General features: G+C 38.7%; 1 protein-coding gene across 12 annotated transcripts in view; it reads right to left on the minus strand.

Moving 5' to 3' along the window:
* ARPP21 (cAMP regulated phosphoprotein 21) overlaps positions 1–19,844 on the minus strand; it is a 170,206-nt gene extending 150,362 nt beyond the window's left edge. For 2 of the 12 annotated variants that reach the window (XM_074945428.1, XM_074945427.1), the window contains exon 1: positions 19,429–19,838. The gene's annotated coding sequence lies outside the window, so the exon portion shown is untranslated. Of the gene's footprint in view, positions 1–15,292; positions 15,532–17,446; positions 17,719–17,814; positions 17,863–17,941; positions 17,966–19,220; positions 19,354–19,428 lie in introns of those variants that run through there. The other 10 variants (XM_074945417.1, XM_074945415.1, XM_074945416.1 and 7 more) reach the window with 10 other exon arrangements.
* Positions 19,845–22,787: the final 2,943 nt, after the last annotated feature.

Here is a 22,787-nt window from a genome sequence, read left to right on the forward strand (position 1 = left end):
GGGAAATGTACTAAGTAATGTAGAGCCTGACATCTGGAGGGATAGTTTAAGTCCATTAAATGTATTTCTATTGTAAGAGACACAACATAAACTCAACTGTACAGCCCCTATTTCCGCTGCCAAATGCTTTGCTGGATGTGTTCTATACTCAAAATTGTGTCTTAAGAAAAAAAACTCAGGTTGGATCTTTCTTCCATTGTTTCTGGGTTGTCCCACATTGCTGATTATTGGTTCCAGATGTAAAATGGTGATGGCAACATCCCTGTAATTCCTACACAATATCTTCTGGGGGCCTTTAGTTCCTAGGTAATCTCCCACAGGAACTGGCTTGGCTTTGTCCTGTGGGGTGTCTCTTGAAAAACAACTCTCCTGAAATGGACTGGCCATGAAGATCTATCACATTAACTATGGACCTCTAATTTTCCTACAATGCTTGCCCTAGACAGTTTATATTACTTTACTTTAGAGAGAATGTATAAGGTTTATATGAAGCCTGGGACACTGTCATTGAGCATCTTAAAAGCAATAAATTTAAAAAAAAAAAAAAAAAGACACCAAGGAAGTTTACTCCTTAAGAGGAGAACAAGTAGCTGTCTCTTTGTTTAAGCAATAAGTTATCCTACAATATTAACAGTTTTGCTTGGATTACAGCACTCACATCAATTTTGTATGCCTACTTTAGTTGAATCTTGGATATGATTTTTAAGAATTCTGGTTCCTAATTAGAATAATACTTTTTCTTTTTATTTGTGTTTCTCTTCAATTTCTACTTTTTATTTGGCTACGTGTGTGTCTTTTTTCCCTAGAAAAAATGAGGAACTATGTCCATTTCCATTACTTGGAAATTACTGACACCCTTAATCATAGTTTTGTGTCTTCTGTTACAAACTAACCCCTAGAAACTGGTAGGAAGATTGTGGGGCCAGATCATCAATTGACGTAAACTCCATTAGCTATGTCAGTTTGTGCCAGCTGAAGATATGGGCTCTACTGTCCATACAAAACAAATTAACATAACATTTCATCTTCTGTAATTAGGAACAGTAAAAATGAGGATTTGGTTGCAGGAGATTATGGTTGAGCAGGGTGAGGCAGATACTGCTCCGACAGAAGTAGATGACGAAAAAGGACATCATCACTGAATTGTGACAATATATGCATTGATTACAGCAAGTTACATGCTAGTTAATAAAGCTAAAATCCTGCCCTACTTGAAAGGGAAGGGGTAAAGATGCACCTTCAAGCCAACTAGGCTACTCACATGCTTAATATTAAGCACAAGTGCTTTGCTGGATCAAGCCAGAGTGCTCCCAGCATCTTGCAAGATCTAGTAGTATATCTGTGTGCCCAAACACCACAACTGCACATAGAGATTAGGTAATTACATGGGTAAATAGCTATTTTGGCTGTTTGCTTGCTGTCTGTGTAAGCAGTTGTAGCCAATCTGAGTGCACATTTACTTTTCATACATTTGCATGTTTTTTTGAGAAGTGTTTCTTAAAAATTTGTTAGTAAATCCACACTTCATTGTAATGTGAAAACATTACATTTTGGCTCTATTGACTGATACAGAGTGAAAAATGAGGAAATACTACACTTAAAGAACTAAAATTTATTACAATAATGTTTTCATATTCTATTGAGTTTGTGCCAACTCTTTATTCTTGTATATTGGTTTTCTTCTGTTCTTGCTTGCAAATACAAAAATAATACATTTTCAAAAATAGATGTGGATATCCTGGATGCTGTCACAGGATGGTCTGGCTGTTTCAGAGGAATTGGGCTCAACCCCATCTGTGCCTAGTTATTCACCTCACAGGTGATGGATCTTTGCTTGGGCTGCTGATTAGATTAGGTTACGAGGTATCATGTAAAGCTAAAGCCTGAGCTAAAGCTTCCTATAAGGGGGAGCTTCTGTGGCAGAGAGGGAGAATAGGAGCTAAAATAACCTAGAGAATGGAATATCTTTCTGGAGAGACATAGCAAAGCTACCATGCTCAAAAAAATCTGGAGAGAAGATGACTGGATACAAGGGTAAATATAAGAGAGAAACCTGTGAGGGATGCAGGGATATGTCAGAAGAGTCAGTGAACTAGGCTCTCCTTACCAGCCACAGGGAAAAAGCCTGTTCAGAGGGAATTAGGAGACCAACAGGGGAATAATGATGTGCCTGAAAGAGAAGGCTAGGAAATTCTGGCTTTGACTGAAACTGTTTATTTTATGTTAATAAAGCAGATCCAGAAGGGGAACACAATTCAAAAGCATAGTCAGGCTGGGCCAGGAGGGAAACTGAAGCAGAGGCAAGCTCTGAGATAGGATGAGACAAGACCCTCTTACAGATGCCTAAAACTGTTAATATGTGCTGGGGCTCCATCTGCACCTAAAGCAGTATTGCCACTTAAGAGCATAACTATAGTACTGTGCACCTAAATGAGAATTATTGAGTGGGTTAATGGGAACAGAAAGAAAACATGTTTTCATCCACAGGCCATCGATCTAAGCAGCAAGAACATATACAACCCAATTACACAATTAAGAACTTAATTTGGCACCTAAATTTAAGTGATGTATCTAGGTCAAGACATTGGGTGAAATCCTGGCCCCAATCAAGACAACAGGAGTTTTACCATTGATTCCAATGGAGCCAGGATTTCACAATTTCAGCCTAAGGTTAACAGGAGTTCTACCTGAGTGTGGACTGAAGGATTTGGCTCTTTGTCCTATAGAACGTTATAGCAATGATATAGATGATATTTTAAACAAAGTGCTAACATATTAAGAAGTCACACAGAAAACCCAAGTTTGAAAATACATAACAGTAAAGAGTCTCATTCACTGGCAAATACTATTTCACATAACGAATGTATGTGGATTTTCAAATTCAGATATCACAAAGTCCAATGCATTAAATTGGAGCTACCAAATCCTACATACATTGAAAAAGATTATAAAGAGGGGGAGACACACACACACACACACACACACACACACACACACACTCATTCATTTTTTAAAATGGGGCAATTATTTCAGAAGTATAGTTTTGTCAAGAAACTGTAATTAATAACTGTGAGACATTAAGGGGGACTTAATGTAATCAATATTTTTTCCTAAGCACCAGTAAAACAAACTTTTATTGCAATTAATTACAAAAGCAGTTATTTGTTTGAACAAAGGAAGCAATTATATAGCATCTATCCACAAAGTGCAAATAAGGATGCAATAGAAGGGGATTCCTGTGCTAATAAGCAAGAGGGCAGTGATTGGTTTGCAACTGTATCAAAAAATTCCCTAATATTTTTGTCAATTTATTGTGCTCTGCAAAATTGAGCACCTCATTACTCAGTTAAGCACACGATGGAGTGCATAAAATCCATTACTTACACTGCACTGAACACTTAAAATTTGTACTTGTGGGAAATGTTTACATGCTTGAAAGGCATTCTTTGAAAAAATGACCCTACATGGACTAAGTATAGGTACCTGATGTGTGTGACTATGCACTTGAGGAGTGATCCAAAGCTGAAATAAAGTCAATTGAAAGACTCCCGTGACTTCTTTGATGTTTGAGTCAAGTCCTCAAATGTCAACGAGTCCAAGACTTGTGCTTTAATGCATTTACGCACTTGATAAGTCTTATGGTATGTTTACGCTGCAATTAAACACCCTTAGCTGGCTGCATCAACTGATTCAGACTAATGGGGCTCGGGCTGTCAAAGTCAATGTAGATGTTCAGGCTCAAGCTGGAGGCAGGTTCTGGGACCTTTGCTCCTGCCAGAGGTAGACAAACTCTTGTTCTAACCTCAAGAGCGTCTTGTTCTAATCTCTCTCCAATGGAGTTTAATTTGCCCTGTTTATAACAAGGATTTGACGACACCCATCCAGATTATACTTGCAATTATTTGGTATGTTTGATCTGAAAATTAACTGATGGTAAAAAAAAAAAAAAAAGTAAAACAAATTTTATGCTTTAGATATAAAAACATAAAATGTTTACATGAGAAAAAAACAACACATATGTGGACACCAGTAGGTATAGGTAAATTGTTGCAGGGAAGATAATTAAATATTTAGTATATATGGATTTGTTGTTTGAGAACAATAAAATATATTCTAAACTCTATGTCCCAAACTGCTTTAGAAACTAAGAATGGGAAAACTACCTGTTCCAGGGACAAACAAAAAAAAAAAACAAAAAAAAAAACACACCACACCACCACAGATTTTTCTTCTCTTCACTATCAGTTTAATATGCAACTTTTAAGGTGACGGGCACACACAATAAATATATATGTAAAATGCTGTTTACAATATAGTACCAAGTATCATTACATGTTTAATGAGATTGAAATAGAATTTAAAAGCTATTTATAACAATGCCTCACACTTGTGCTGCTGGAAGAGCTAAGTGACTTGAGAGCTAAAGAGAGAGTTCAAAGTTGCATCATAATACTGACAGTAAAAAAAAAAAGGAAGAAAGAAAGCAGCAATATCAACATCTCTTCTATAGGCATGCAAGTAGTAATTAGAGGGAATACTGCAAATATCATGGTAATGTTGCTTTAGTTATCTAAAGCAAGATCAGTATATCACTGCTCTTTATTTTTGTTTTCTTTACTCGGTGACCCTGATGTGTCATCCAAAAGTTCACTTCTCTCAAGAATTCTTTGAAGTTGCAATGTTTTAGGCTTCTGATATTAAGAGGAAAAGGAAATAGGTCCTTGCGATATATTTGGGATGCCTAATTACAACAGGAGTGTTCAGTAATAGAGTACTATATTTTGTAAAGTCTGAATGCCAGAGCATGGCAATCAGTAAATGATGATGAATTTCACTTCAATCCTCCTTTCAATCTATTCCATTCCCAAAGCTTTTTGAAAAGTCTTTTCTGAAATTTTCATCTGTGCAATTGATTTTGTCCTCATTGTCCACAAATTGCCTAGACATTGTACAAACATACTTTTCTTTGATCTGGTTATAATTCAGGGGTTCTCAAACTTGGTTGCGGTGCAATGCCCTTCTAACTAAAATTACTACACTACCTCAGGAGTGGGGACCGAAGCCTGTGCCCACCCCAGGTATGGGGACCAAAGCCGAAGCCCAAGAGCTACAGACCCAGGCAAGGGGCCGGTAACCTGAGCCCTGCAGCCGAGGGCTGAAGTCCTTCAGCCCCTGGCCCCAGCAAGTCTAAGCCAGCCATGGCGACCCCATTAAAACAGGGTCCCAACCCACAGTTTGAGAACTGCTGTTATAGTCGGTTAGTTTTTTATCTGTGATGTATACGTGATGCAGATGATACATTTTTTTTTTGTTTTAAATCAAATCATTTAGGATTCTTCTAAATTGCCTCTGGAGAGGGACCCTTGTTCAAAGGCCTGACGATGTAGAGTGGTGGGAGGAGTCCTATTCTCCTTCCCAGCGGGCATCCTGCATTCTAAAATTTTTCATGAAGAAAAGAGAATCCAGTGCAGAAGGATGTTCATTGTAAAGGAAATGCAGAACAATGAGGACTCACATTGCTGGGATTTCTCCCTCTGCACTATTGTTTCATGTACAGCTGTGACCCCCTCTTTGAAGGGTTTCACATTGTTCAGTACCCCTGTTTGACAGTCTTTACTTCACTGGGGTTGACCTCCACTGGTGGAGACCTGGCCCTTCATTAAATAAGCATGTTTAGAGGTGTCCCTTTGAGGGTATTAGCATGGTATAGGGTTCCGTGTTTAATGCCATGACTATAGTTTGAAAGCATTCACATTGTTGCCAAGGACTCTTTTTTGAAGATAGTCATATTGTTAAGATACTTGCATTGGAAAAAAATGTCCCTGTAAAAGATATCCATGCTGAGGAGAGGGAAGGAGACAGTACTCAGAACTGCCTGATTTCCGCAAATACTTTTTTTTTTTTAATTTATTTTTCTTAGTGACCATCCACATCCCTTTTCAGTAAAAGGAAATATATTCATGAAACTCCACACGAAGTACCACAACAAAGTGTTTTTCTGAAATATTTCCAAAAGAATGCCCTTTCTCTGTATGCTACTGACCATTTCAATTTCTGACTATAAAGTCCTTGATGTATTTTACCACTCCAAGAATATTATAAATACCACAGACAAGGAGGCAGGCAATGACATCATTAATAATGAGCCCTGCAGACAGTGATTATATTTTATTTAAGAGCAAAACAAATGGACCAAAAGTACTCAGGATCCTGAGCACACGAGTCAAAACACTGAGCTAATAGATGCAGAGAGCAGCAAAGAGCACCACAGACAATTCTTGTCAAGATCATTGTCAACTAACTAGTCAGAATTTCACTTTCATGTTCTATTTACTGAGATGAGTCAAGTCACAGAAACAAACATGCTTCCTTGAATTTTCCTTATGCTTATACTCCACATCTGCACTTACTAATACAACCCTACACTGGGATTGTCTCCTTTTGGAGAGCTCATAGTTCATACTAGTGCGAATGGAAGTTAAATGTGTCCCTCTTTCAGATCTTATATCCTTTTGAATCAGGCATGCTCCTTGTTCTCTTGTATTGTAAGGGTGACCCCCTCTTCCATAATGGGACTCCCTTCCATTTAGGAACACAGGAATGGTATAGTGGGTGGAGGAGCAGATCTCCTTGGCTCCTTTCCAGGACCAGTTTTTCATACTATTGGATGAGCCTAGGAAGGTATCAATGGAGAATGAGATTTGCAGAAGCAGCTAGTGAGCTCCCACTCAGTACAGCAGCAGTTTGGTCCCACGTGTTCTCCCTCCCCAGCGTGCTGCTGCAGTGGCCGGTGAGGGATGGGGTAGCTGCTGCAGAGACTACATGGTTCATCTCCCTTTTGCACCTAGAGAGACAGGGGGACATCAGGGCGGTGTCTAAAAAGGTAGTTCCCTTGCAGCTGCAGCCTCACTCACAGCAATACGGGTACACTCAGATAGCGCTGAAAATTTTAACAGAGCCTTTTGCATTTTTGGGATGGCTGCAAAGAAATGTTTTTCTCCCTCAAATGTAGTCTAATTTCTGTCCATGATTATCACTCCACTATGTATAGGACTGGCATGAGGATTTGGGAAAGGCTTAGTGAGTTTATCCTTTGGGATACACTCAAAACTTAATTTATTCATTTTATATCAAGTATGTGTGCAGAAAGTGTGATCTTTAAACTATACCAGCCTCCTGTTTACAGAATTGGAGCCCTGTTGCATATTCTTTTGATTCACAGCATTTGGTTTATATCGATTAACATTTCCAAGTCTATCTTTGCAAGGTATACAGCTAGAGACTTGCATTTTTGTTAATAAGAGTGGACATTTTCCTTTATAGGGCCTGCAGGTTGCCAGAGTTTAAAAACAGCTCACACCAGCCTCTTCCAGGTCATGAGTATGACTCCGCAACATGTACACACTTTCACAAGATCTGATGTCACAATTATCAGTCTAGTAAAGGACTGCACAGGATTCTTTTTAGAGTTCCATCAGTATGTTGCTCCTGCAGTCCAGATTCTGGCACCTTTACCTGTGGTGAGCAGAACCTTAATGGCACGTGATCCCATTGAAACAAAGGGTTATTCAGTAAAGGTGGCAGAATTTAGTCCTCAGAGAGGCCTACCATTCAATGCCATATTAAAGCTAACTGAATAGATGCTGCATCACTCCCAGCCAGGTATCAGACCACAACAGAAATCATCCATGCCTCCCCTATTTCACCTCAACAGACAATTCCCCTCAACTGTTTATTACTTCTTGTCACTAGTCTGTGTTATTTTCATGCCAGAATTAAACGGTATAGAGGATGCATAGCGATTTAGGCACTCTCAGTGACCAGAATACAGAAAAAGTTAATAAATTAGATTGGTGAACTGGCAGCTGAAAACAAGGAATTCTCCTGCTACACCTTAGTAAAGGAATAAAATGGGTAGGAGAAAAAAGTTAGATTTAAAGATTGAGTCTTAGGCACTATAAACAAATTCTGCTTTTTCAAAGATCTGCATACCTAGCTTGAAAATTATGGCAAATCTCTACATAAAATTTCAACTGGACATTGCTGCTCAATTTTTGAGAATCTTTGTCTCTATATGGGGTTTCTAATTACACACGTCTCTGAAACGTGGTATGGCTTACCACCGCCCATTAATCTCTATTTTAACGGTTGATATCTATCATATACCTTAAAGGTTGTGCAATCCTGAACAAGCTTCCTAGTCAGCTTGCCCCCCACCCTGCACCAACATAACCTAGGTCCACATAGTAACTATGATTATTAATTATTATATTATGTAAAGCATGCATAATCTTCAATTAATGGTGCAGGATCTAAGTTTATCCAACATTTATATGGTATATAATACAAAACAAATCTCCATTTAACCCAATTCTTATTACCCAAAAGTGACAGTTAAAGTTACAAACTACACCTAGTTCAAAAATAGACCGCATATGACCATTATTTTATGTTTTGTTGTAACAATTGCAGCATTTCATGGCCACACCTTAGTGAGCAGTCCACAGCCAAAGAGCTTCCATGTAAAGTGCCTTTCACATTACAGAAATGCTGTAATAGCCTCTCACAATTTTGTAAAAAGAAAAGGAGGACTTGTGGCAACTTGCAGACTAACAAATTTATTTGAGCATAAGCTTTCGTGAAGTGACCTGTAGCTCATGAAAGCTTATACTCAAATAAATTTGTTAGTCTCTAAGTTGCCACAAGTCCTCCTTTTCTTTTTGCGGATACAGACTACCCTGGCTGCTTCTCTGAAACCTGTCACAATTTTGTGTCATTTCCATTCTACTTTGTTCTTTGAGCAACTGAGTAAAATGAAGGGATATGACAAACATTACTGATCAAGAATGAAAAAATAACCTACATTAACGGATAGAGACAACAGGACACAAAATCCTCCAAGGAGCATCATAAGTCCACGTGATTTCACTGATTTCCAGAATCTGGATTTAGATCTCTGCGTTAGCAGAAGGATATATAAAAATTCATGGAAGCTAAACAAATTAATTTTAGCTGCACATCTGAAGAGGCTCCAAAGCATAAATTATTCCTTAAAAATTCAATTGTAAGATCTTCCTTTTTACAGACAAACATATCCGAAATAACTTGTCTGGAGAAAGTGCACATTTTTAGTTAGACCATGGTTCCTCCTAAAGATCCAACAAAACAAACATGAAGAGCCTAGGGATCTAACCTCCTCCACTCTTTGGAGCATGGTGGAATATTTTGTATAACATGCTTTAAAACAAACTGCATCCCATACTGCTTTAAAGAGTTAAATAATTTAGGACTGCCCGTTGGATTAAATTACAAAATAAGTGTAAGTTCATTGTATGATGAATAAAATACAACATAAGGCATGTAACTAATTTCAGAGAAAAAATTAAAAGGCATCAGCAAAAGAGGGAAAATAAATTCTAAGATATTTGAAAAGTGCTAAAGAGTTGATGAGATAAAGGAAAGCTGTTTCAAGTGGCGCAATCTGCAAAGGAAAAAGCACTTGCATGAAGGGTAGTAAGACTGCATGAAGGAACAGATTGTTAGACAAGTGGAGGGGACTGGTAGGGAAGTAGAGACACAGGTACAAGTAGGCAGAAGGACGTAGATGAAGAATTTTAATTTATGATTTTTTTTTAAATGTTAAGCATGCAAGGTTCTCAGTTTTTTAACTTACTATATTTTTGCAGCATAGATTCTGGAACTACGGATCCTGGGGGTGCTACTGCACCCCCGGCTTGAAGTTGTTTCCATCATATACAGGGTTTACAGTTTGGTTCAATGGTTCTCAGTACCCCAACTATACAAATTGTTCCAGCACCCCTGTTTTTCAGAGATCCTTAAAGAAAAGGAAGGTTTTGTGATTCAGGAACTGGAGTGAGACTCAAGAAGACCTGGGGTCAATTCCCAGCTCTGCGATATGCTTCCTATGTGACCTTGGGCAAATTACTTAGACTCCCCATGCCTTGATTCCTCATCTGTAAAATGGGAATAAAATAGTACATCCTTCCTCCCATCAATTGTCCGTTTTGTCCATTTATATTGTTGTGTAGACTCTTTGGGGCAGGGACTGTGTCTTATTATGTGTTTCTACAGTACCTAGCACAACAGAACCCCAACCTTGGTCAGAACTTCTAGCTGCTACTAACAAACACAACAATCATGCTTCAAAAATATGTATTGTTACTTTTTGATTTTTCCTTGTTCTAATCTAATATTCTAATCAAATATTTAGCAGCTATACTCTCTGGCTAATAAATTCTGTACTAATACCAATTACACTTGGAAGTGCCCCATCTATTGTGTTATTTAAGGCAAGACTAAAGAATTATATGTTTGCTGTAGTTTTGTCTAGGTTCTTAGTTGATTAGAACTTGTTGAAATTTATCATATTTTACTTAATCTTATTTATCAGCAAAAAATAAAAACAAAGGAGAAAAATGTGCAATGCATCTTCTTTTTTCTGATAAGTATTGATACTGTTTTATTGAATTTAGATATATAGCAGCTTGCAACATTGATAAGGACACAAGATGCCCAAAGAAAATGCATCTTGGCTTTTCATCCCCCCCGGATATTGAACATAATGACAGAGAATAAAGTTAGTAATGATTTTTGACCATTACATATAATTTATTCAAGAATGTTAAGGAACAATCATAATTTGTGAGTCCCCCTCTGTTCTCCTTTCTGAAATATATATATATATATATATATATATATATATACACACACACACATACATATGCATGGGGAGTAATAAATGCATCAAAGAAACACACGGCTTTGAAAAAGGCATATGCTGCCATATTCTTCTCCTGAATTGTGGGAATGGTAGCAATGCAGTAGAGGACATGCTAAAAGGTGAGCAGACGGAGCATCCATGAGAACTAGAGCTCAAACATGACTGCCATCCATGAGATGGAGCATCCATGAGAACCAGAGCTCAAACCTGACTGCCATCCATGCTCTCTGCACCATCCGCCCAAACACAAACACACACACACACACACACACCCCTTCTCCAACAGCACAGCTAAAAGTGGCTAAAATGCTGCACTGGCATTTGTTTCCCACAGCTTGCTGTGTGCTCCCAACTCCTCCGTTAGCACTGGAAAGTCATAGCGGGGAAGAGTTTATATAGACACAGTTGGCAATACATTATGCACAGACCTCATCCTGGCATTTTATGCAGGGGTAAGTGTCACCTCGAGTATATGGCTCCCTCAACATGAACAGAACAGATCAAGGACAGAGTATACCCCTTTACTACTTCTCGTAATGCAATCCAAAGTCTTCATTGACACATCAGTGCTAATTTACTTTTTTAATATCTCTAAACATGATTCTTTAGTTCCATTTGCAGCCTACATAGTAGTCCCAGGTAATCCTTCCTGTTATTTATCATATGTAGGTGAGATTATTATACCATAGTAACTAAATATATTGGGAGAACAAAGAGGGACTCACAAATATATACCTTGGTCAAATATGATAAAATTTACTAATTTATTTTGACCTATTCTTTGTCCTATGCATTACAGCAAGGAAAGATCTCCTTCCCCAGCAATAATTTTATCAGAATCAGAAATGGGTTTGCAATTGTCTACAATATTTTGGATTATATTGTGCTGGAGGCAGATAAATGAGAGCATATATTCTGATAGTGTACTTTAATATGCCTTTTTCCAAGTTATTATGCTTACTTTATAGATATGTATTTTTTTCCTATCATTTGAAGTTGGTCTTAGTTTTTCTGAAATGAATACAGAAAGCATGAAAGTCAAACCTCCTTCCTTTAAAACATCATGGATTATGAAATGCATGATTTATAAGTGATAAAACTATCAGATACATTTCCAGGGTTCACATTAAAATTAGTGGCCTACTGTAAAAAGTGAACAGTTCATTTGATGGGTTTCTCTTAAAGCTTTTAGGACATGAACTTCTCTGACTCCATGACGAGTATTTTCTAACACATTAAGCAAGCTAGTTCAAAATTATTCTTATTGTTATGCCTCTGCTAATAAATTTAGAAGGTGGCATTTCAACTCAGAAATGGAAGAGTATTATTTTAAACAGAAATATAATTAAATTGTGTGCTCAAATGACCGCCACACCTTAAAGGTTGGTTTGCACCGCAACAACTCAGTATTTACTTTACTGCAACTGAAAGTAAAAAGTTCAACAACATGAATGGTTGCACTGTCCAAATTCCCCATCCCCATTATTAAAACCCACATTACTATAACGTTTAATACAAGACGACAAATCAGGATGTCCTAGGTAAAATTCCCCATTCATTTCAATGGGACATTGATCAGGTAAGTGTTTGCACTATCAAACCCAACACAGCAAAAGGTTCATCTGAACATGAACAATTTGAGTATTGCTTATAAAGTTGATATCATGGCTCTAATCATTGTAATTCACACACTATGGTCTCATTCATCAGAAAAAGTTCTGTCACATTCTCTTTACTTTGGGCCACATTGTGACACCTTGGCTGATCCTAAACGGGGCGTTGCATCACAAGAAGCCCCATTACAGTCAATAAGACTCACCATGAGTAAAGCTGTTATTATCTGATCCTTATTCTGTAAATCAGTGGTGTTCAACCTGTGGTACATGGACGCCCAGGGGTCCGCAGGCTATGTCTAAGATTTACAAAGTAGTCTGCACCTCCATTCAAAATTTTTTAGGGGGTCCACAAATGAAAAAAAAAAAAAAGGTTGAAAACCATTGCTGTAAATGACAGAATTTGCAGTATGTTCTAAGTATATCTACTGTGTTCAATATAACAAAGAGTTCAACTCATAATGCAACAAAAATATAAGAAACACTGCAAGGCACAGGAAATTAAGATGTACAGGTGTGCTGTTGATCGCAGGATTCACATTAGATTCAGAAGCCTTATTTTCACAAACCCAGTGAAATCACTGCTTTTTGCCAATTAGGTACTGGATAAAAAGAAGCCTGCAAGCAATTGGATGTTCACATATTTGATTTGGATATTTTAGCATAGAGTGAGAACAATAGGACAAAGACAGCACAACTTTGTGTGCCTGAAACAAAAAAAATTGTGCATTTAAGTGATTCCCCCCCCCCCCCCCGACACTCTTCCACTGTCCAGTTAAGCCTTCCTTCGATTCACAAGCTTGAGGACTTCTGGTTTAGAAAAAAGGTAGCTTTTACACATCTGGGGGACTTGTCCAAGCTCATACAGCTTTAATATTTATTAAATGTTTATACAGTACCTGTAGTTGATATACTGCCTAGAACAAAACTGGAAACATACCAACAAGCACTAAGATACTGGAGGGCCTTTTTTTTGATGGTTGGGGTTTTTTAGTACCTTGCCTCCCCTCTCCCCGCCCCCCCTTTAAATTGTGAATCACCACCTGGAAGGAAGATCAGAAGCAGATGTCTTATTCACTGCAAGTACAATAACAATGTGCCAGTTTCTCTGTGGGCAGCTCTTTGTGTTTCACTTACCAAAAAAAACTTACTTTTCCTCTCACACAGTTTAATGCACAGTATGTGAACGATCACAAAGAAATTTTGCCATGAGAACAGTGATATAGAGTTATTGCATCTAGAAACCTATATTTTCTTACAAATTACTCAGAAATCCATTGCTTTACAACAACACTAGCTATCCAAACCATAACTGTGTTCCCAGACATTGCTGCGTGTGCATGTGTGTGTGTGTTTGTTTTTCAGTTAAAATTGTGTTGTATTATATCTGTATAGAAAAAAAAAAAAACTTCATGGCTTCTTGAGAATGTAGTAGAAAAACATATTACAGTATCTAAGATTTTCAACCATGCTTATCACAATGGTGACTAGCCACTTAATCTTAAAATTCCCTTAACTGATGCCTATAAAGTCTTGTTTATTTTATTTATTCTGGCTTTCTCTGTCTCCCTACATTACATTCCTTTCCCATTAGTAAGAGTTAATTTAGGAGTAGAAATGCAAATAAACAATCATATGACAATATGTTTCCAGATACTGGCTTATTATATTATTTAGGTATCTAAAGTAATTCCATTAAATATACCACAGTATGATCAAAAATAGTAAACACATTTTAAAAAGGGACAGCTTTCCAGTAATATCCTTCTCCTAGAACAAATTAAAAGTATTATTGGAAAGACTGGAAAGTGTGTAATAAAAAGAAAGAGCTAGGTACACAAAACTGTAATATAATTAACAAAAAGCTTGTGTTAAGACAATTTTATGAGGACCCTGTGGAATTTTTTTGCAGAAGAAGTGTCACTCTCAGCCACATTCTCTTTTCATTAGCTTTATGAGCAGATATGGCAAACATTAAGCATTAGTGTGGATGTTTTGTGTGTTCTTAGATTCTAAACAAAAATCAAGCTAAAAGGAAAGATATAGAAAACATTATACTTACAGAGAAACCATATGCAGGAAAATGTTACTGACAAATTTACGTAGTGTACATCCACCACTTTGTTCTAATCCATGGAATCTACAATTGGAGGTATTCAAACTGAAAACCCAAGTCAAGCAAATACAAGTAGCTGTATGTAAATGTTATACCTAAGTATTTTGGGCCTCCATAGACAAATTGGTACAAATTCCACAAGAACAGAATGTACAAATAAGTTATTCACTGTCCCAATAAAAAAAACAGTACCATAATCTTCACCTGTCTTTTATTTTTCTAGAAAAGCATACACACACATACCATAGTTATGGCAGCGTTATAATGGTGACCTTTCCAGCTAGCAAGCAGTTAACCTTGTGGTGGAGTTTGCGGTACTGCCCTATAATAAGTATCCTACTAGAAACATTTCTTAACATGGAATGATCAACTATCCAATTCATAACTTACAACGGCGTACCAATGGGAATATATATGTGCTATCCATAAAAAAAAAAAATTAAATTATCAGTTATCCATACCATTGATTACTTGTGTCAAAGGTGCCTCGTTTGCCAGTTAGGCACAATTTAAAAAAAAGTAAGCAAAAATCATTATAAAATTGTACTACTATACACACGTGATTTTTAATGTAGTTTTATTTTCATCTATGTCTTTCTGAAAGCCATCTTGTCAGCATATCAAAAGTGGTAAAACTTTGAAAAACAAACCAACAGCAATAAGACAGAAAACATTGTCTAGTAGTTAAAGCACAGGAATGGGAGTTGGGACAGGGTTCTTTTTCAGGCTGTGTCACAAACTAGCTATGGGAGTTTGGACAGGTCGCTTAATCACTTTGTGCCTCAGTTTACCCACCCTTACAATGGGGAAAGTCATACTTACCTGCATCACAGGGATGGTGTAAGGCTTAATTAAGCAAGCTTTGGGATGGAAAGTACTACAGAAGTGCACATTACCATATGCACAGATATGCTTGTCTGTATCTAGTATTTCTAGGACTTCTTCAGAACCGCTCACTTTCCGCTGGAATTTACACAATCCTTCGCACTTATTCCTTTTAATTTAATATATGTTTCATTCTTCAGGATGAAAAACAATGACCCGCTTGCTTGAGTTACTACCTGCACAGAACAAAACTTCACATCTAATAAATGAATGAGCAAAGGGACAAAAAGATTTTGCAAGTTGATTGGTACTGCAGTTACATTACTTTTCAACTGACCAATCTTTAATAATAAATTCCTTAAAAATTCATAGCATTCCCTTTAAATGATCATTTGAGTTTCAAATTCTCTTTACATCTAAATAAAGACATTGGGCTAAAAAGACTCCCATTGTTTTCAACAAGCTTTGTACCAAGCCACTATTTTGGGACTACTCCCTATATGCCAGGTACTGCCAACCTTGCATACACTATATAGTTCCTTACTCTGCAACTAATCCACAGAAATCCATGGTCCTACTCATGGAGTAAGCTGCTACTCAATGTGAATCTGGACAGTCGAACCTGGAACATTATAAATGGCAGGCCAGATCATCAGCTGGTGCAAATCAACACAGCTCTACTAAAGTCAATGGAGCTACACCAATTTACAGCAGCTAAAGATTCGTCCCGGTATTTGTGACACTGATGCAACCTTTGGACAAGATCCCGCATTCCTTCTATGTACTGGGAGCTTTGTGTGCACAAGGAGCTCAAGATTAAAGAGGAACACTAATTCTAGAATCACTTTCTCAACGAGTACACTCATAATTCTAAGCTAAAATACTTGATTAAACCATACTACCCTTTAACTGGGTGGAAACCAAGAATGTATTGTAGTTTAAAACTTCTTATATCTTTTCAGTTTTCTTTTTTTCGCTACCCCATATTAGTGTTTTATTAGGCCAACTGCTGCTTGCCCTACTCACACAAGTAGTTCCAGTGATATCTTCAGGATAACTTGAATCCTTAGAGTGAGCACGATTTGGTGTCTCAATACTCTGCATGGATCAAGTTTCAAAGACACTTTTTTATACTATATTTGTGTTATTTCCTACAATGAGAATTGTGTTAATGTTCTCATTGATTTAATTCTGTTCTTTATATTGTCTATGTCATTTTGTTTCCTAGGGTCTGATCTCACAAATCCTTGCTAAAGTGAGCATCCCTTACTTGCATTCTTAACCCCAAGGGAATCAGCAGGACTACACAGATTTAAGGACTAGCTTCACGAATGTTAGCAGGATTGGACCTTTCAAAAATTACTTAGACCAATATTTTGTAATATCGTAGGGACAGTAGCAGGGGAACAAAATTATTTTATGTGTGACATCTTTAATCAAGGACTAGCCTCTATACGATGCTGGATATGTGGATTGCTGCAAATAGCCAGTGAATATTTTTCTGGCTAAGATTTATGAAACACTTCCCCGTAAAAAAAAGCATTTTAAAAGAGTATCTAAAGACATTTGCATAATGATATTCACTGTAATAAGTCTATAGGTATTTTCTTTTCCTCACATATATCACTCCAGGTTTAGAGTTGTTTGCTTTCTGAAAATATTACATGCTATGCGATATTCACTGAAACAACTTTTAAGTACTGAAAGACAGAAAAACTCAGAAACTTCTGCTTCTGATTGCTATTGCCATAAAATGTACAATGTTTAAACAGAAGTAAGCACTAAATTCACAAGAAAACAGGTACATTTAAAAATATTTCTTAAAATAATGTTATTTCATCATTAAACATTTCACCATGAAATGATCTGCATCAAAATGGCATAATTTTCTTTAGATAATATATTTGTATAATGTCAGAATATACAGATTAATCAACAGTTCCGTAAAGCAACAATTTTTATCCACCGTTTACGTCTTCTACAACTTTTAAGGTACTTTTTTATTTTTAAACACCCCCCCAAAAAACGTTTATTTGAAACATCGAATCAATCAGCTTTTTCTTACAATTGAATTTTCATTTACCTTAGACTAATATAAATATATTGAAAGGATCTGAATATTAATCACCATATCTCATTGTCTGCTTTTACCTTTGCAATTTTCCTTTTTCAGTATCCATAACCAACCATTGCTCTGCTCTTCCATTATGCATCCTTCATTGCAGAGTGAGAAGCTTCTTCATTAAATAGCATTAAAAATAGAACACACCCGAACTCCCAAGCAGAGCATGCTCTAACAGTGCTAATGCCACAGTTCTCAAGGTAACCATGCTCAGTTGGGAACTGAGAGGCAAAGTCAAGGTGAGATTAGTAATTTGCAAGCCTAATTGTGCACACAAACTTGCCTCGATCCATGATGAAGACTGTTAAAACAAAAATTAGTGTGCAGTTAAATTATGTGACTGAAAAGTTGAAGGCCAGCTTAACAATTTTTCCCCCTCCCATCCCCAACAACTTACTTTAATTGTTTGTACTTGGTTAAAATTTGCAGAGTCAATTTTGGAGGACTGTAAGAGAAATACATGTTGATTCATACATCTAGTTAAGCGCAATGGTCAGAACCATCACAGCGGCAAATCAACCCACCTACTGTGTTGATATCTACTCATTTGGTTTCATCACTCTATATGTTTACAGGACTGTCATGTTACAGTAACATTGGGATTCATTTTTTTTAAAAGGCAATGTATACACCTGAGGAGCGGGGGGACAACAGACCCACTACAGAAACATGAACCAGAAATGTAGGGATATTCCAGGTGGTTGAAACAGTAAGTAAAATAAACAACAACAACAAAGTTGCACAAGAATGGGTGCACTGAATGAGTGCATGCCTTGTTTATATCTATAAACAATGCAGTTGAAACAATACACATTCAAATATGCAAAATTTTAATAAACAGTAGCAGCACGGTAACATTCACTATTTATGAATGTGGTAAACAGCTAAAATTTTTAAACATATGGTTTCCAGACTATTATTTTCTTGCATGATCACAATCTTATAAAATAATGATGCTAACAAAGCACATGGTACATGTTTTGCCAAACAAAATGACTACCCACTAGGAACACTCAAGTATTAAACCGTCCCAAATGTTTTTCTTCTATCAAAGATAATGCAAAAATCATTCCAATTTTTTCATTAATTTTCACAAATCAGTGGGTAAGTTTTTAAAGCTTTGATTACTAGAAGAGTTGTTAGAATTACTACGTCTTTCTGTATTTCTTATTAAGATACAGATTTTAAATTTCTCGATAAGGTTGAACTCAATTTCTGAAAAGCAGACTCAGGCTAATTATTTTAACTTACTAAAATTGGACAGAACTACTATTACCCAAGCTGCCCTATCGTAAAACAATGCTCCTGGAAGCTCCTGCAGCACCTATTACCACTTTGATCATCTTTACGTTTGTATTTCCCCCCAGTTTTAATATAATCCTTAAATTATCTACCATCTGTTATTTACTATGCAACGCAAATGAAACATTTATGGTCTGAATAATAACACTGCATATAGCATCCACTTTATATTTAGCTATCAGAAATGTGTCCGACCTCACCAGGAAAACTTTCTAAACATCTGTCCATATCTTTCCATGTGAACGCTACACAAGGTAGAAGAACACTACATACACCATCAATAAATACATTAAAACAGTCTTTTTTAATAGCAAATTCATATTTTATTTTGTAAAAACCCAAATACTACAGTGCTCCTGTGCAATACTCAGCTACCAGTCTAGCAAAAAATCCCCTCTTCCACTAAAATGTGAATCTAATGCTGTTGTAAATATCTCATCTTAAAGTAGGAGCCTTGAAGTCACCATAGCTCATTGCATATTGCACGCTGTAAACACAAACCTTTGTTCTATGCACAGCTCCTGTTTCTCTGCTCCTCAATCTCCAACACTTAAGCCACGCTGGCCTCAAAAATTAAAAATTGGGGGGAGGGTGCGGATGATTGCAACAAAATGACAGAAAACACATGCGAGGGGTGGGGTGGGGGAGACAACATCATAACAACAAAGAACACACAGCACACGGATGGTCCACAGCTTTTTGGATTTACCTTGCCTGCAAACTGGATCTGCCCCCAGCTTCTGGGCGGTGTGGGGCTTTTTTGGCGTGTGCGTTTATGTTGCTGCAGCTGCGGTGCTGTTACAGTACAGTGGCGGTCTTCCTGAAAGACATGGTCTCTGCCTCCTGCTGCTCCTCCTCCTCGCCCTCGCCCCCTTTGCTACTCGGGAGGAGACGCTACTTCTCTGGGCGCGTGGGTCTGTCTGACTCGCCCAGCTGGCTCCCGCTGCCTCTCTGTCTCCCTCTCGCTGCTGTGCCGCTGTCTGTCCCTCCCTCTCCCTGCCCTTTATGTATCCCTCTGTCTGTCCGCCCTGCGCTAACCCCTCTTCTCGCTGCCTGTCCTCTCGCTCGAGCCCCGACTCTGGCTTCTGATCGCTCGCGCGCGCGCTGCCCTCTCTGCCGCCTCGCCCGCCGTCTGCGCTGCCCGCCCGCGAGGCTCCCTCTCTTTCTCCCTCTCCCCGCCCACGCTGCGGCGCGCGGCGCCTGGGACCCGAGGCAGCGCGTTCTGCTCGCGCCGGCTCCTCTCCGCTCCCCGCGCGCTGCCCGGGCTCATGCTGCTGGCTCGACCCCGGCCGCCGCAGCTGCCAGCGACTCCGCCGCGGCCGCGGCCGCTGCCATTGGCCGGGTCGCCCCCTCCCTTCCTCACCCTCACGCCGCTGAGCGGGAGAGGCGCTGCCCGAGCTGCAGCGCGTGTAGTGTGTGTGTTTCCTGCAGGTTGTGCTATCCATTCACGCTGCCCCCCCGCCCAGCCCCGAGCAAACAAAGCCCAGGAACACACTAATAAGGAGAAGGCTCATTAATCTCGGGCAATTTCTTGGGCTTGGCTGACACCCCCCATCTCCTTTCCGCGCCCCTCCACCCCACTCCAAAAAAAAAAAAAGTGGCCCCTTGAGGCTGGAAGACAGTTTAGCACAGGTTTGGGGAGAGGAGGATTAATTACTAGGGGTGGTGGTGGTGGTGTTCCGTGAAATTTGACAGCATCTGCACTGATCAGCGGAACTGGTGGAGGAAAAAGACACCGCAGCAGGTTGTTGGGTGGGAGCGGATAAGCCCCCTGAAAAGGGGGCACACGAATGATCCCCTCTTTTCCTCCCTCCCCCCACTTCTGCAGGGCTGCAGCTAGTTTCTCATTTGATCATATTTCTTTCAGAGTTTTGCTGCACGCAATAAAGCAGGGAGAAACATTTCTAATAGATCACCCCTTTGACAATTGCAGCCCCGTTTGCCCAGGTGAATACATCCAGCCGATCATTCTGCCCCCCAGCAGAGGAAAGGGCATTTACCTCTTTGCTACGTGGTTATTAATATGCACCAAAATTATAGCTGCACTGTACAGTCCCAGCTGTAATGGCCATAGATCATTTAGAGCAGATCCAGCAATTCAACTGCTGGAAATGCATGTTCTGTGAATAATCGTGTATATAGTACAATGCCCCATATTACAATAACCTGAAAGGAGACAGAAGCCTCCGGTAGTAGCTGTAATTAGTAATCCTATATATGAAAAACAAACAGGAAATAAGCATACAGCATAAACAAGTAAAATAGTATGAAATATGCTGTTCACTTTTGTCTAGAGCAATACAGATAATCTAACTTGCACACACAGAGATTGCTTTTCTAACAGATAGTTTTAAAATGAACTCCTAGTTCTGTACTTTAAAACAAAAACCTTTGTCACAAGATACAATTCTCCATGATCACAAATGTAAAAGAGAACTAATTTACAAGGCAAGTGAAGACAACTACACACGGGGACGAAATATTTTCTTTATGAAGTATTATCCTGAAGCCCTTGAAATCTCTCTCCCTTGGAAGCCAACACCTGCTTTTAAAAGCAGACCGTACAAATATAACAAGCAATGCGCCACAACAGGGTGTACATTAGCCGACTGTTGGTGCATGCCTGAAGTGATCAGAGTTATTCAGCCAAGTGCACCAAAAGCTTACGGTACTAATGCACCTCCTGATGTGGCTTATTCCTATTAATGTATGGCTCCTTCCACTTTAAATTTCATTATTTAACATATTCTTACACTACAAAATATAGCAAACAAAAACAGCTTAGAAAAGGTGATAAGCAATCCTTATCAGGGTGAATAGTTCCTCATGACAGTGCAAAGAAGTTTTTTCATGCTAGGGGTAGTAAGCTTTTAAGTTTTATATACAGGGCAGGTTCAGTCCTTTTGACTTTTCTTTTAATATGCTTGCTCTGCCTTACTATAGACCAAGTGTCTCTCAGACCTAATATGACCTTGCATGTAAATATAGAGGGCCTGATTCTGCACAATGACACACCTCATGTATCCCATGGAGCAGGCCAGTTTCGGCAATTCTACTGGCCCACTTACGTCTTAGCAGGCTATCCAGTGAAGCAGTGAGAACTCAAACCGCATTAGGATGTTGAAGGATCACTCATCCCCTAACCAGACACTGCAACATCTGCCTGCCTGCCTGCCAGAGAGGGTAGGGCAGGGGGAAGAAGCGAGAGAAAGCAAGCAAGCATAGTTAGGTGGTGTTTCCAGACTCCGTTATTACACATAATGGACATGCAAAACAGCAGAAGAGCCACTTCACCTCCACAGATTATATGGGTGATTTCTGATGGGGGAGATGGAAGTCTAAGGATGTTACATTCGGACTCTGTGTGTATATGTACATACAAGCTGCAGACTTGGCATTCTTTGTTCCAACCAACCCTATGGGTTAATACCTGATGGTGGCAGTTTGCTGTTAGAGCTAACATATGTTGCATGTTCATTCTCTACCATTTGGTAAACATTATTTATCAAATGCTAGAGAAAAATACCAGCTCCAGCAATTTAAATAAAATACTCCGAAAAATATGAGTTGTACACAAAATCTGATATGCACATTAGCCCCTGTACTAGAAGCTCCAGACCTGGGAAAGGTGACTGGTGCCAAACACATCTGCCCCCGTCCTGAAAAGCCCCCTCAGACCTTTTTATAGTCAGGTATGTGTCTGACATTTTCAAAGACTTGAATCAATGTATCTTACTTCCCCCTTTAGGATCTTCCCCGCACATAGAAAGGAAAAATCATTAGCTATTTACTATTTCTGAGGAGTGTGACAGCAGTCTGCGGCTCCCTGTGCTGACTTGTAACACACATAGGACAAGTTTTCTCACATACGTCAGGAGTTGTGTCTGTAACCAGGGCAGAATTTGGCATGTAGTACTCAAGACAAACTTTTCAGAACTCTATCATGCCCACTGCTATCTTTTGCATAATCTGGGTTCAGGAGTATTTAAAAAATGATATCTAGGCATAAAATCTCCACTAGAACCTTAAGATTTAGCATGTCAGTTGGCCTGTAGTGCACACTTGAGG

The sequence above is a fragment of the Natator depressus genome, chromosome 2, assembly GCF_965152275.1.
Source record: "Natator depressus isolate rNatDep1 chromosome 2, rNatDep2.hap1, whole genome shotgun sequence".
Lineage (NCBI taxonomy): Eukaryota > Metazoa > Chordata > Testudines > Cheloniidae > Natator > Natator depressus.